Source organism: Oryctolagus cuniculus, chromosome 6 (genome assembly GCF_964237555.1).
Source record: "Oryctolagus cuniculus chromosome 6, mOryCun1.1, whole genome shotgun sequence".
Classification (NCBI taxonomy): Eukaryota; Metazoa; Chordata; class Mammalia; order Lagomorpha; family Leporidae; genus Oryctolagus; species Oryctolagus cuniculus.
The window spans coordinates 4,013,941-4,027,563 of record NC_091437.1 but is presented as its reverse complement, the minus strand read 5'-3'; the positions used below and the strand labels follow the sequence as shown (position 1 = coordinate 4,027,563).

The 13,623-nt window shown below is 50.2% G+C and overlaps 1 protein-coding gene across 5 annotated transcripts in view; it reads left to right on the top strand.

Annotated features, from left to right (window-relative positions):
- MCC (MCC regulator of WNT signaling pathway) overlaps nucleotides 1–13,623 on the top strand; it is a 446,323-nt gene that overhangs the window by 327,451 nt on the left and 105,249 nt on the right. The window lies entirely within an intron of this gene.

The window sequence follows — 13,623 nt, the reverse complement described above, 5'->3', positions numbered from 1 at the left end:
GCTTCTGATTCCAGCTTCCTGCTAGTGTGCATCCTGGGAGGTGGCAGGTGATGGCTCAAGTGCTTGGGTTCCAGCCACTCTCGTGAGAGACCCGGTTTGGGTCCCAAGCTTCTGGGTTTGGCCAGGCCCAGTACCGGCTATTGCAGGCATTTGGGGAGTAAACCAGTAGATAAGAGATACCTGCTCTGCCGCACACTTGCCAAGACTCTTTGTCTTTCTGCATTTCAAGTGAAAACTGGAAGTAAATGAATTTTTAAAGTAACAACTAAATATGAAGGTACTAGAAGCACCTGGAACATAGCAATTGTAATCCTCCTTGTGTAGGTTATGAATTCCTTACCTCTCTTGTTACTGTGTTGACTGAAGCAGATACAGTGTGTAAGCTCCAAATAGGCGTGTTGCATCATGCCTTTGGCTTAATACTGAACCCAGTATGTGAGGTGACTAAGGAAAATTCTGTATACCCTTGTTGCTTTATGAGGTCTGTCAAAGGTTAGGTGTCTCCCAGAAAATGATTTTGTATGTTTGCACCTTTTCTATGTAAACGTAAAACTATTGCCCCCCAAAGATTGTAGTATTGAGGATGAAGTAGGATCATTTGTTAAAATCGTGCGGCCATAGGCTGTTTTTGAAAAGTTTTGGATTCTTTTAAGATGCTTTTGAAAAGTGAAGGTGAAAGTTACAGGTCAGGTTTCTCTGCCCTGGAAAATTTATTTTAAAAGCCTAGAGAGTGGGGCCAGCTCTGTGGGGCAGCGACCTTACAGGTGCTGGTTTGAGTCCTGGCTGCTCCACTTCCAATCCAGCTCTCTGCTAATGCACCTGGGAAAGCAGCGGAAAATGGCCCAAGTGTTTTGACCCCTGCACCCATGTGGGAGACCTGGAAGGAGCTTCTGGCCTCGGATTGGCCTGGCTCTGACTGTTGCAGCCATTTGGGGAGTGAAGCATCGAATGGAAGATTCTTTCTCTCTGCCTCTGCCTCTGCCTCTGCCTCTGCCTCTACCTCTGTCTTTCAAATAAATAAACTAAATCTTTAAAAAAAAAAAAGTCTAGGGAGTTTAGGTCTGCTCAATTTCAAATTTTTGGTGGTGGCACTCTTTATCTTTTTCCAAATTCTAGATTGCTAGTTTGGGGGGTAGAGGGGTTACTTTTTTCCTGTGTCAGTCACTGTAAATAAATACACAGTCCTACCACAGTTGTTTCTGGATGTCCCTTGGCCCTGCTGGTGTGTAAATAAGTGCAGCACAGCAGGGAATGAACAGTTCTGTGCTCCTGTGCATGGTGCTCTGTCAGGAGTCTCATTGCCAGGGTGTGGCAGAGGAAAAAGGCTAGCCCTGAGGGGTCCCGCCCCCTTGGAGTAACCAGTGTTCTTTGCTGCCCTCCGTCATCGGTCTGTGTTGACTCCCCTCTGTTGCTCCAGTGCATCTACTGGTGTGAAATGAGAGAATCATCAGACTGGAATGAATTTTGAAAGGCTGCAGACAACTCCCGGGCAGGGAGGGCTGCACACACACTGTCCCAGGGAGATGCGCTCGCCCCTGTCTGAGGGTTATTGGAGGAGTCACTCCATGGCTGTTGCCCTTCTGAGTCATCACACGCTTTGTCTCAGGAGAGAAGATCCCAGTGAGCCGAGTCCCCCGTGCTGAAAGGCCGGCCTGCGCAGTCTCGCGCAGCACACGCGGGAATCCCCTCTCCGGGAGTGCATCCTGTGCTGGCCAGGCAGCGCTGATTGGCCTCTGTCCTCCTTGCCTCTCAGCTGAGTAACCCCGTCTCAGATGGTGGTATTCCTCTCGGAGCCAGAACTGAGCTTGATCCCTCCGTGAACAGTACCCTGGATTAAGATGGAGGGAAGACTGTCTCCCAGCCTTCAGATTTGTAATCCTCCTTATCCTTCTCAGACGGTGCTTGTGCTTGGACTGTCACCAGCACTGCCTCGTAGCTGCACTTCTGCACTTGGATCGGGCGTCAGGCAAAAGTTTGCTCAGCAGTTTCCAGCCTGGGTCTGATGATGACAGTGTAAGCAGCTCAGCGGTGAGCCTTAACTTGAATAATTTGGGTACATTTTGCCTTTTGTGTGGTTGAAACCGCAGTATTTCCAGTGGCTGCTGGATTTAGGCTTTACTTTGACGTGCTTATCTAGGTTGGAAATTTTTATTTCTCTGCCCCCTGCCTTTCCGCTTTCCAGAAACAAAACAAGGGCAGCTTGCAGGAATTTTCCTGTTTGCATTCTGGTGCAGTTTCTACAAGACGGCAAGAGGGAAGGCAGGGAGGTGGTAGATACGGCGAGGCAACCAAGGACTAGATGTCACTTCTTTTGCTGTGCATGTGTGAACTAATGATTAGGCCGTGCTTCACGAGCTTGGGAGAATGTGCAGCAGTCCCCCCCTCTCCCCTCCAGGCACACAAACACGGGAGAAATTTAGTTTGCAGATGAACCTTATGTGATGAGGAGAAAGCAGTGCCACTCCCGAAACTGGGATGGAAGAATACCTTACTTTCATTATTTCACTGGGCCGTGTGCTGTTCGTGATTACTAAAAAGCGTACCTCCCTGAGCAGCCAAATGGGCTCCCATAACCACCACTGAGTTAGGCCTGGAACCCTGCAGGGGCTGTTAGACGCCACTCTTAGAGGCTGGAAGATGGTGCCTCCCCACTGGGGCTCCTACCTTTGAGAGGGTGAGAGGAACGTTTCTTTCCCCAGCCTACACAGGTTGCCCTCCTGTTTGTCTTCCTGCTGTTTCTCTCCTAAGGTGTCCCGGAGTCTCTGTAACAGCAGTGGAGTGGAGATGAGCCTTGCTCTCAGAGACGTCACATTGCTCTTAGCTGTCCCTTTTGCAGTCAGAACTCCTGCTGTGTGTTATAAATTTCTGCGTTAGTCTGTGAGATGAAGGGGGCAGGAAAAAGGGAATAAATCAGATTGTAGGAGAGAAAGCTGGCCAGGCAATATGTCATAAAATGTTTGTGTTCTTTGCAGGGAGAAGGGGAAGGGGGGGCCTTTTTTTTTTATTGAAACAATGCTGAGCTGGTACGTACCTGTTTGAATTACTGTCCTGTGTTCTGTTGTGGTTTTCAGAGACAGGAGGATCGGCTGCTTTGCAGGCTAAGCAGCTCCTTACGGGGTGAGCTGGAATGCTGTCAGGCTGGACTGCAACCGCAGGGTTTCGTCCTGGGCTGTGGCTCACTCACACACAGAGTTGCTTCTTCTGTCTACAGGTCTGTGATTTGGCCGGGAGTTGTGAATGGCTCACAGGCCCCCACCAGCAGGCTAGGCTGGCTGTGAGGGACGAGATCACCCGCTTTGGTGGGTGCATGACTCACTTGCAGGAATGGAGTATTTTTGGATGGCAAAGCCCTTGTTTGGCCAGAGAGTTCAGGATGCCTTCCACCTGCATAATAGGTCTTCCTCCAGCACTGGGCACTGTCAGAGCCAGCTCAGGGCTCTCACTGGAGCTCCCTCCTGGTACCAGTAGTCTTTGCAGTTTGTTCTGCTCTGCTGTAAGCCATCTGGTGCCGGGCACCAGCCAGATTCCCACCCTGGACTCAGACTCTCCCTTGGCCCATGCCAGATACTCCATCTCAGATGAGTGACCCTGGAACCCATGGTAAATGAGACAGAAAAGTGGGAAATGGGATAGGTTGACTTGTAAGTTTGGGGCTTCAAGTACTAGAGAAACTGTGCCTCAGTTTCCCTATCTGCAAAGTGAGGTCCTGAGAATCTCTATTATGTGAAAAACCTTTGTACAGTGATGGGCAGCGCACAGGGCTTTGCTAGGCAGAATTAATGTGGAGTGCTGTGCCTGGCCCTGGGTATCCCATTCCAAAAGACACAGTGACATCCTGGGGATGCAGTCCTGTTGAGGAGATTTGTTGACTTTGAGAGGGTGTTACTGGTACAGCGAGTTCTTGGGAGGATTTCATGGAAGGAAGAGAGCTAGTTTTGTCCTGCTTGTGGAGCTGGACCAATGGGGAGAGGTTACATGGAGGTGATTTCCGAGTCTCTGGGCAAGGTAAAACTTGCAGACAGTGGTGGCTGTCCTGACAGTAACCGGGCTTGGCTGTGTGAGGAGTGGTTGAGCTTTTTGCCTCATGGCTCTGGCACTGGCTGTACTGTTGGCTAAGAGGGCAGCTCTTGGTTGTTCCAGCCCTCATGTTCTGAACATTGTTGCCTTTCCCCGAGTACACAGGGAGCTTGATGAAGGCAAGGGCCACTTCATTATTCGGTCTATTACACCTATTATACTTACGTGCATTCCCCATAACATTTTGTAAATGGGGCCAGAGAAACAAAAAATTTCTGCAGAAAAAAACAATAAATGTGAAAAGGCCAGCTGTAGTTACATTGCACAGAGATAACTGGAGGGTGCTGTGAGCTTTTGATACCTGTCTTTCCAGACTTCTTTCGAGATAAATATTTTGACCCCAAATAGTTCTGTATTAAACTTGTATGATGTAAGTTGTTTTAAGTATAAAACACACAGAAAAATGTCTGGCAGGTGCTTACAGGTGGTGTGAGCTGGTGGTGATGGGGTAAGTTTCCTTGTCTGTGTTCCCCATTTTCTAAATTTACCCAGTCGACAGAAACTGTTTGGAGTTCTGCCGTGTGGCGCCCACAGCGCCCCTTTGCTGGCGGCTTCACAGCATGTGGACATCCCTGTCTCCCTGGGACTCAGTCTCCGGGTGCAGTGGATCAGCAGAAACCCTTCAAGGTGCAGTGTCAGGTGGCAGTGACTGTTAAGGAATACTAGGGAAGAGGAGGATAGAGAGGGAGAAGGTGTTGGGGCAGGTGGAAATCAACCCGGAAGAAGTTAGGGAGTGAGCCACACAAGAGGGAACTAATGAATACCAAGTTAGTTTTTGATTTTTCACTTCTGTATTTTGTTGACAGCTTAATATTCTATGTCATAAATGTGTCCTTGCATCCAGTCAGTTCTATTGTCTTTTTGTGCAGAAACTCATTTTGGGGTCACTGCGTCTCACTTGGTTCTTGGTCATCTGAAATGTTACAAGGAGCCAGGAGATATGGAGTGCGTACTGGGCATGTGGCTACTCCAGTTTCCAGACTGTTGAGGGTTCTGTAGTGTGTTGCCTGCTCCGACTGGTTCAGGGAGCAACTGACTCACTTATACATGTTGAAAAGCAAAGTGTAGATTACTCTGATTAGTGTGATCTGGGTCCTAGTTTGATGAATCTGACTGCTTCATCAAGGCCTATGTGAGCAGGAAGTAGGATGGTAACTCACCAAAGCTCTCAGAGCCCAGTTTTATCCTCAGAAACCAGTAGCCTGCTTACCATGACAATAAGAAGGCCTGCCAGCTGGCACTGTGGTTAAGTGACTCACCTACAGTGTTTCATTCAGTCCTCTCAACTCTGAGTTAGATGGGTGTTGTTCCCATTACACAGGTGAGTAGGTTGAGACTTGGAGAAGTTAGCTTACCCACTGCTAAGCAGTCCTCAAGTCCAGATTTTTTGTTTCTGCTTTTTTGACAAATCCTGTGTGCCTAGCCACAAGTGATTTTCCTCCATTGTGTTTTCTCCCTTTGCTCTCCCATTCTCTTCCCTTTCTGGGAGCAAGGTGATCCAGGTAGGGACTAGTATTGACAGGTCAGGATGCGTTGGAAAAGAAAAGATTTGGACCGTAAACCCTTGTTCTGTCTGCACACACTGTCCTCTGAATCGGTCAGCAGGGCTCCAGCGGAGAGGCTGTGAGCAGGTCTGCGCGTCTCCCACCTTCCCTGTGCTCAACGAGAGAGAACTCTGGAGAGCCATCAATCAGCAGCCTTGTGGAAGGCAAGACTGGCCAGGGCCTGCTGCGCCTTCTCTGAAATGGGGGCATGTCCTGGCATTTTAGAGCAATTTTCTTTGAATGAATTAATGCACATTAAAGTACTTTTTTTTTTTTAAGTTGGGAGTACATTCTAAGATGATTTTAACAAGTATCTGAATAGTCAGTGTCTTGGCTATCGCCTATACCATATAGGTAAGAATCTGAAAGCCTGTGCCTGGAGGATTTCTTGTTTTAACTGTATTCATTTATTTGAAAGGTAGAGAAGCCTTGCATCCACTGGTTCATTCAACAAATGCCCTCAACAGCCTGGGCTGGGCCAGGCTGAAGACTGGAGCCTGGAACTCCATCTGGGTCTCCCATGTGACGGGCAGGGACCCGAGTCCTCGAACCATTACCTGCAGCCTTCCAGGGTGCTCACAGCTGGAAGCTGTCCCGGAAGTGGAGCTGGGACTCGAGTGTGGGATGTGGATGTTCCAAGCGGTATCTTTTTTTTTTTTTTTTCCCACGATCATTTGTTTTGAAAGTCAGAGTTCGGGAGAGTAAGAGAGAGAGACAGAGGGATCTTAAATTCACTGATTCACTCCCCAAATGGCCACAACAGCGAGCGCTGGACCAGGCCAAAGCCAGGAGCAAGAAGCTTTATCTGGGTCTCCCACATGGCTGGCAGGGGCCCAAACACCTTGGCCCTCTTCTACTGCCTTCCCAGGCACATTAGCAGGGAGTAGGATAGGAAGTGGAGCAGCCAGGACACGAACTGGCACCCATATGGGATGCTGGCATTGCAGGTGGTGGCTCTACCTCCTAGGCCCCAGTAGCAGCCCACCAAGCAGTATCTTTTAACTACTATACCAAATGCCCACCTCATTCCTTGAGTCCCCCCCCTTTTTTTTTTTTTTTTTGAAGATTTATTTAATTGAAAGTCACAGTTACATAGAGAAGGAGAGGCAGTAAGAGAGAGGTCTTCCATCCACTGGTCTACTCCCCTATTGGCTGCAGTGACCGGAGCTGCGCCAATCTGAAGCCAGGAGCCAGGAGCTTCTTCCAGGTCTCCCACGCAGGTTCAGGAGCCCAAAGACTTGGGCTTTCCCAGGCCATTGCAGATAGCTGGATAGGAAGTGGAGCAGCCAGGTCTTGAACTGGCACCCATATGGTATGCTGGCACTGCAGGCGGCGGCTTAACCCACTGCGCCACAGTGCTGGCCCCATTCCTTGAGTTTTATATCAAGTCCATGTGTATACACGTGGTTTAATTATGTCTGTGTGTGCACACACGACACACGTTCAGATCCAAAATCTTCACTTACTTTCCCAGAGAAAAACAGCGTCCTCGTCCGGAAGAAAGCAGGGCCCTTTGGAAGCACTGAGTGTTGCTGTGGATACTTTGGCCCTTCCTCGTGTGCAGAGTTGATTGACTGTTTCACCATTAAAGTTACTTGGTCTCCTCAGAGTGGGGAATTCAATACCTGCTGAACTGGATCGATATTAAAATTTATGAACAATGCAGGCCTTGTCAGGGAGCTCTTTTACTCGTGTTCCATGTAACCCTCCCAGAGTTTCTGCCTCAGGGACCACGTTAGTATTTAGTGTGTGCTGAAATATTCATGTCCTCTGATTAGCTGGCTTGAATTGTTACCTCTTCATCTCCTTCATGATGTGTTGTTAGAATAAAACCCACCTTGAAACTTACGGGGGTGCAGCCTGTTTATTGCAGTGCCTTATTTTTGTCTGTGTTCCTCTCCAAAAATCGTATAACCACATAGGTTTGGTTTCCCATAAAAATAAAATGGCAGCACAACAAATGTTTAATTTTTTTAGTGTTACAATATTTGTAGTAAACTTTAAAGATGCATGTAAACTATTTAAGATTTTTAATTTTTGAAACTCTAACAACTTAAGTAACCTTTCCTCCCATGGAGGAAATGTAGCTATTTTCAAGGGCTTTATTTTAAACCCCCACTATGTGTTTTCCTCTGTACCTTTTCTTCCAAGAGTACGGAAATTACTGGAAACAGGTTTTTCACTAGTTCCTTGACAGGTCTAGACCAGCTGAGTAAGTCAAAAATCTCCAAAGGTTGAACGTTGTAAGGTGTTGATACCTCTTTGTCTGTGCTAACTTTGCACTTCTGCTTTCCCTTTGTATGATAATAAGCCTGGTCTGAGACCTTATCTCTTAACAGTCTCCAGGGGATTTGGAAGGACCTCAGAAGTACGTGACGTCCTACTACAGGTCATGGGCATGGTGGTCATGAACCCAGCCCTGGAGTTAGGCAGACCTGGGCTTTGCTTTCGGCTCTGCCACTTACTGGTTTGACAGTTACTTGGCCTCCAAGCCTCCGTTCCTGTCTAGCTGGGGATAACAGTGAACCTGCCTGGTAGCACTGTGTGAGGAATAACCGAGCACGGGCCTAGTGCCGCAGCTGGCGCATGCTCAGCACTTACTGCCAGTCAGGAGAGGATGAGTTTGCAGGTGGGCTAGACTGTGGGTCTCTGTGCGCTGACGGTTGGCCTTAGCCAGCTCCCCTCCTTGGGAGCCGTCTCCTAACTGTTGGAGCAGAGTGGCTTTCAGGGTCAGTGCCTGGCCTGGTGCCCAGCGTCTTGGATGGGGGTAGTTTTTCCTGTGTGGACGATATCCTAGTATGGCCTCAGGGAAGGGCCGAACAATGCTGTTCTCAGCAAGTCAATTTCAGCTGAGGCTTGAAAAGTGACTCAGGGGCCACTGACCTCTCCGTGCAGTCATCAGGAACAGTGAGAGACAGGCTGCTGCTTTCTCGGTTGATCCAGGACAGCAGAGTGAGGTGCATGCAGTGGTCACTCGTGCAGCTGGTGGCTGAGTGGGAAGTTGCGAACTGTGAGTGGCATTTCTTGAAGCACTGCACAGCAGGGGCCCTTGGCTGAAATCCTGCAGTAACCAGGAACGTTCTGGTCCTGGAACCCAGCAGACAGGCCGGCTTGTGTCCGTCTGCCAAGTGATGCTACCTGTTTGTTGGGGACTTTGCTGCTTACACGTCTGAGTGAGAGCCTCATAGTGTGGAGGGTCTTGGAGGGGAAACTGAGCATTCTCCTCTGCTGGTGTCTCCAAAGACAGCTGAGACAAAGACTGTTCCATCACTGCCCACGAGCTTACCTTTGACACCTGGGGAGGAGAAGGCCTCTCCTGGGACAGGGACTGGGAGAGGTGCATTTGATGAGCCACGTTTCTCTGGGTCTCAGCTTCCTTGCTGCACAGTGAAGGAATTAGACCAGGTATTTTGACTTCCCTCCCCACTGCTAAGGTTATGCATGATTCTGAATATTCTTGGCATTTCTAGGGAAAAGATCTGTGCGGATCAGTCCTGTATATGAAGCTGCCTTGAATAGTTGAGATAGAGCCGGCCCCTCCCGGGACCAGTGGAGAAATAAAGAATGCAAAAACTCTAGTGCAGAACTCAGGCTGGCAAGTGAGTGAGTGCTCTGATCGCATACACTTCCAGGTTTAAAACCAGAGTTGTCTACAGAGGGTTCGAAAGACGCAGGAGGACCAAATTCACGTGAAGCTGAGTCCCAGGCTCCATCGTCACCACTAGAGGCCAGCTCTGCCCCCTTCCCACTTCCACCTGAGATCACATAGGGCCTGGGCTTCCTGTCCATGGAGATCTGGACCCTGCTTCCACCCATGTGCCCCCATGCCAGTGTAGATGCTTTACTGCCATCCCACGTGCACGTGCACCAAGATTCAGGGAGAGTGGGGGCACACTAAGCTGGACGTGGGTCGCCTGAGGGCCTGTGTGCTGATGCCTCTGCTCCTCTGTGCCTTGATGTCTTCATCTGTCAGAGGAGGTAAATAGGCCTCTGCAGTGTTGTGGTGAGGCCTGAATGGGGCACAGCAGGGGGTGCTTGGCCAGAGAGCCCAGCACCGGTGAGCGTTCCGCAGGTGGTAGCTTAACAGGACAGTGCTGCTACCGGATAGTTGCCTGGAATTCTCGCAGTACTCCCAGAGGTTGGTGTTGAGGCTCCGTCCTGCCCTTCCTCCGCAGGACTCACAGCTGACGGGATTTGGCAGAGAGTGAAGCACGCAGTGCAGAGCCAGCCAAGAGTTGTGCTAAGTGAAATGATTTCTTCCCCTTTCATGTAGAGGTCACTGGATGAGAGAACGTGGCACTGCTCATTGTCGTTGCTGAAACATAAACAGGCAGGTGGCTCAGTTAGGACAGAGAAGTGATGCTGCTGTTGTCATTGGCAGCAGCATTTAACCATGAATACCCAAGGATGCGCCGCAGGGCTCTCTTCAGAGTGGTTGGGCCCCGGGTTCTGTGGCATCTTGTGGGGAGGGAAGCGATTTATCTCACGGTGGAGCAAGGCAGTTCACAGCTGATGGGGTGTACCTGTGAGCTGCCATCTTTTTGGTACAAGATACCTGCCAGCTCCAACCATCACATACAGTTCCAAGCCACAAAGATGGAAGAAGAGAACAAGAACATGGACTCTGTCACAACCATTGTGCCACACTGCCCACGCGATGTTTCTCCTACCTGTCATTGGCCAGAACGTTGTCACATGGCCACACTTAGCCGAGCTGCATCAGCCGGGCAGCAGTGTGACCAGCTGAAAGTCAGGATTTTGTTCCTGAGGATAAGGAGACCAGTGTTGAAGAAGACACCAGCACAGACAGCAGACATCGTGTATTTTCCTGCATTTTGGCTCCTGAAATGTCTTTTTGTTTTTAATATTTATTTATTTATTTAAAGGATGATAGAGACAGGGAGAGATCTTCCATCTGCTGCTTCACCCCTCAGAATGACCACAGATGGGGACAAGGCCAGGCTGGTGGCAGGAACTCAAATACTTGAGCCATCATCTGCTTCTCAGATGAACTAGCAGGAAGCTGGATTGGAAGTAGAGTAGCCAGGACTCAAACTGGCAATCTGATAAGGGATGTGAGTTTTGCAAGTGGTGGCTGAACCTGCTACAACCACAGCACTGTCCCTGAAATGTCTTCCTGTAATCATGCTTCATGCTTAATAGGTCTGAAGCTCCACCTCAGATTAACCGTTTCAGAAACCAGGATGTGGCCGGCGCCGCAGCTCACTAGGCTAATCCTCCACCTTGCGGCGCCGGCACACCGGGTTCTAGTCCCGGTCGGGGTGCTGGATTCTGTCCCAGTTGCCCCTCTTCCAGGCCAGCTCTCTGCTGTGGCCAGGGAGTGCAGTGGAGGATGGCCCAAGTGCTTGGACCCTGCACCCCATGGGAGACCAGGAGAAGCACCTGGCTCCTGGCTTCGGATCAGCGCGGTGTGCCGGCCTCAGCACACCGGCCGCGGCGGCCATTGGAGGGTGAACCAATGGCAAAGGAAGACCTTTCTCTCTGTCTCTCTCTCCCACTATCCACTCTGCCTGTTAAAAAGAAAAAAGAAACAAGGATGTAAGGGAGAGGCATTGGGCCTCGCAGTTAAGACTCTGGTTAAGATGTTCGTGTCGTGTCGTATATTGGAGTGCCTGGGTTCAGTTCCTGGTTCTGACTTCTGACTCCAGCTTTGTACCTTTTCAGACCCCGAGAGGCATCGGTGATGGCTCAAGGAGTTGAGTTGGGGACCTAAATCAGATTGCTGTCTCTTGGCTTTGGGTTGGCCCAGTGCTGGCAATTGTGGGTATTTGAGTGTGCTTTCCTTAACCCACATAAGAATTTTTACAAAGGTGCCAGATGTGACTGTTGGATTCCCCAACTGGTTATAAATGTGAAGTGTTGTTTATAGATACTTACTAATTTTGATTACTTTGGTAATTTTACCTTTCTAGATTTCAAATCCATTACCAGTCCTTCTAAAAATTACCCAGAAGGAACTCTGTAATTAAGTTTTCAGCCTCCCTTGACACACAGTTATACGGGTCTCTTCACACTGTGTGCAGCATCACTTGTGAGCCCTGTAGCTTGTGAATTTGCAGGGTTCCACCAGCCCCACCCCAGTGAGGTGGGTGAAACCCCAGAAGAAGAGAGGTCAGGTCAGCTTTCGATGACTGAGTTAGGGATGAGGTCAGACCAGGAGAGCTGCTGAATCAAGTTCTTGGGCATTAGTGTCTGACACTGAGTCTTGGAGGAACTGCACTTAGCTGCGGAGTGCAGGGGAGGTGCGTGCGTCATCTGTCAGCCGGATTCTAAGCAGATTGTGTACAGCGCCGCTTCAGGTTGCTGGCAGCTTCACCCCCTAGTACCCCTGCCCCTCTGCAATGGAAGGCACTGCTGAGTAACTGTCCGTAACAGTGAGGGATGTATGCAGGTGCTTTACAGTTTTGTTCACAGGAAAGTGAAATCAGAAGATAAATTGGGGCCAGCATTGTGGCCCAGTGGGTTAGGCCACTGCTTGCAGTGCTGGCATCCCACTTCAGAGTGCTGGTTCAAAGTCCTGGCTGCGCCACTTCCAATCCAGCTCCCTGCAAATGTGCCTGGAAAGCAGCATATCATGGCCCAAATTCTTTGCCTAAGTTAGTTCGCCAGAGGCATCACCATTTCCTCTGATGGGAATGACCGTCCTGGTATTGACACAGGGCACCATGTGTGTCCGCTGTCTTCAGCCTGCTCAGCGGTTCTGAAGACAGAATTTTGACAGCGTGCACCACCACACTGTGTCTTAGGTGGCTTTCCGGGTCCAGGGATGAGACTGTGCATAAGACCCCTGTGACCCAGTTCTAGGCATCAGTGGGGCCACACAGCTTTTGTGCTGACCCCGTGCCAGCCCTTACAGGCAGCCTTTCCGCCCCAGTAGCAGAGGGGCGCTGTTAGGAGGTGGGAAGCAAGCCTGGGCTTAAGCAGATAGATCCTTGTTCCCACTCCCGTGTTCAGGATTTCAGTTCGCAGTGTGTTTTGTCCTTCTCACTGGCGGGGCGATGGTGAACCTCCTCTCGAGACCTGGTAGGACAGTGGAACACGTCACAGTGGCTGATGCTGAAGGGGTTCCTCAGGTTGACAGTTGGAGGCGCCCCACCGTAGAAGGCAGTAGACTTGGTCCCTCTGTCTACCGCACTTAGGGTAAAGCAGTCTCCAGCGGAGTGTGCAGCGTGAGCACCACAGCGTCTGTGCCGAGACGTCAGCACACAGAAGCTTGTCTGAAATCCAGGGCGGCCTCCGCGGAGCAGCTTTGGTTGCTCGTGAGAAGGCAGACACTGTCGGACTGCCCGGTGTGTCCTGTTTTTGTCTCAAGTGTTCCTGATTTCAGACTGGCTGTTGGTAGGTCAGTTTGCAGCCCCAGTGTGATCAAGTCAGGTCACACGGGAACCACCACATGAAGCCTACTGCTGTCTTGTCTCTCCCGCTCCCTGCTCGCTGTCCGCCCTGCTTCCACCTCAAGCTGTGGCCAGTGTACAGGGTGGGGCAGGCTGTGGGAAGAGCATTTTTCTAAAGCCAAAGTGAACATCTCCAGAGCTGAAGAGTATTGTATGCAGCCTCAGAGATCAATTGTATTTGCTCACTCTTTGTTTCAAATTCTTCCTGGCAGAAGCAATAAAAAACGTGTACAGAGCAGAGATTTGTCCTAATGCCCACCTCTTAGCTGAACCCCCTGTGGAATTCAGCCAGGGAATGGTCTGAACACGTCCTCAGTGGGCAGTGAGGGCCAGTGTGAGGCAGGAACTGGCTTTCCAGGCGGTGCTCTGAGAGCCGCGGGCTGAGTGGTCTTGGGCCCCGTCCCACCTCTGGGCACAAGCGTGGTGGCGTGTGCTGTCAGATCCTGATTGCTGAGCAGGCTGCCACAGTGGGCATGCGTGGCACCACACCCCCCATGTTAATACATGGAAGGTCATTCTCTCCAGGGAGCCGATGGATCCTAGCTTTGTGCTTTCAGTGTCTGGTTCTGCTCCCGAGGGAGCATTGC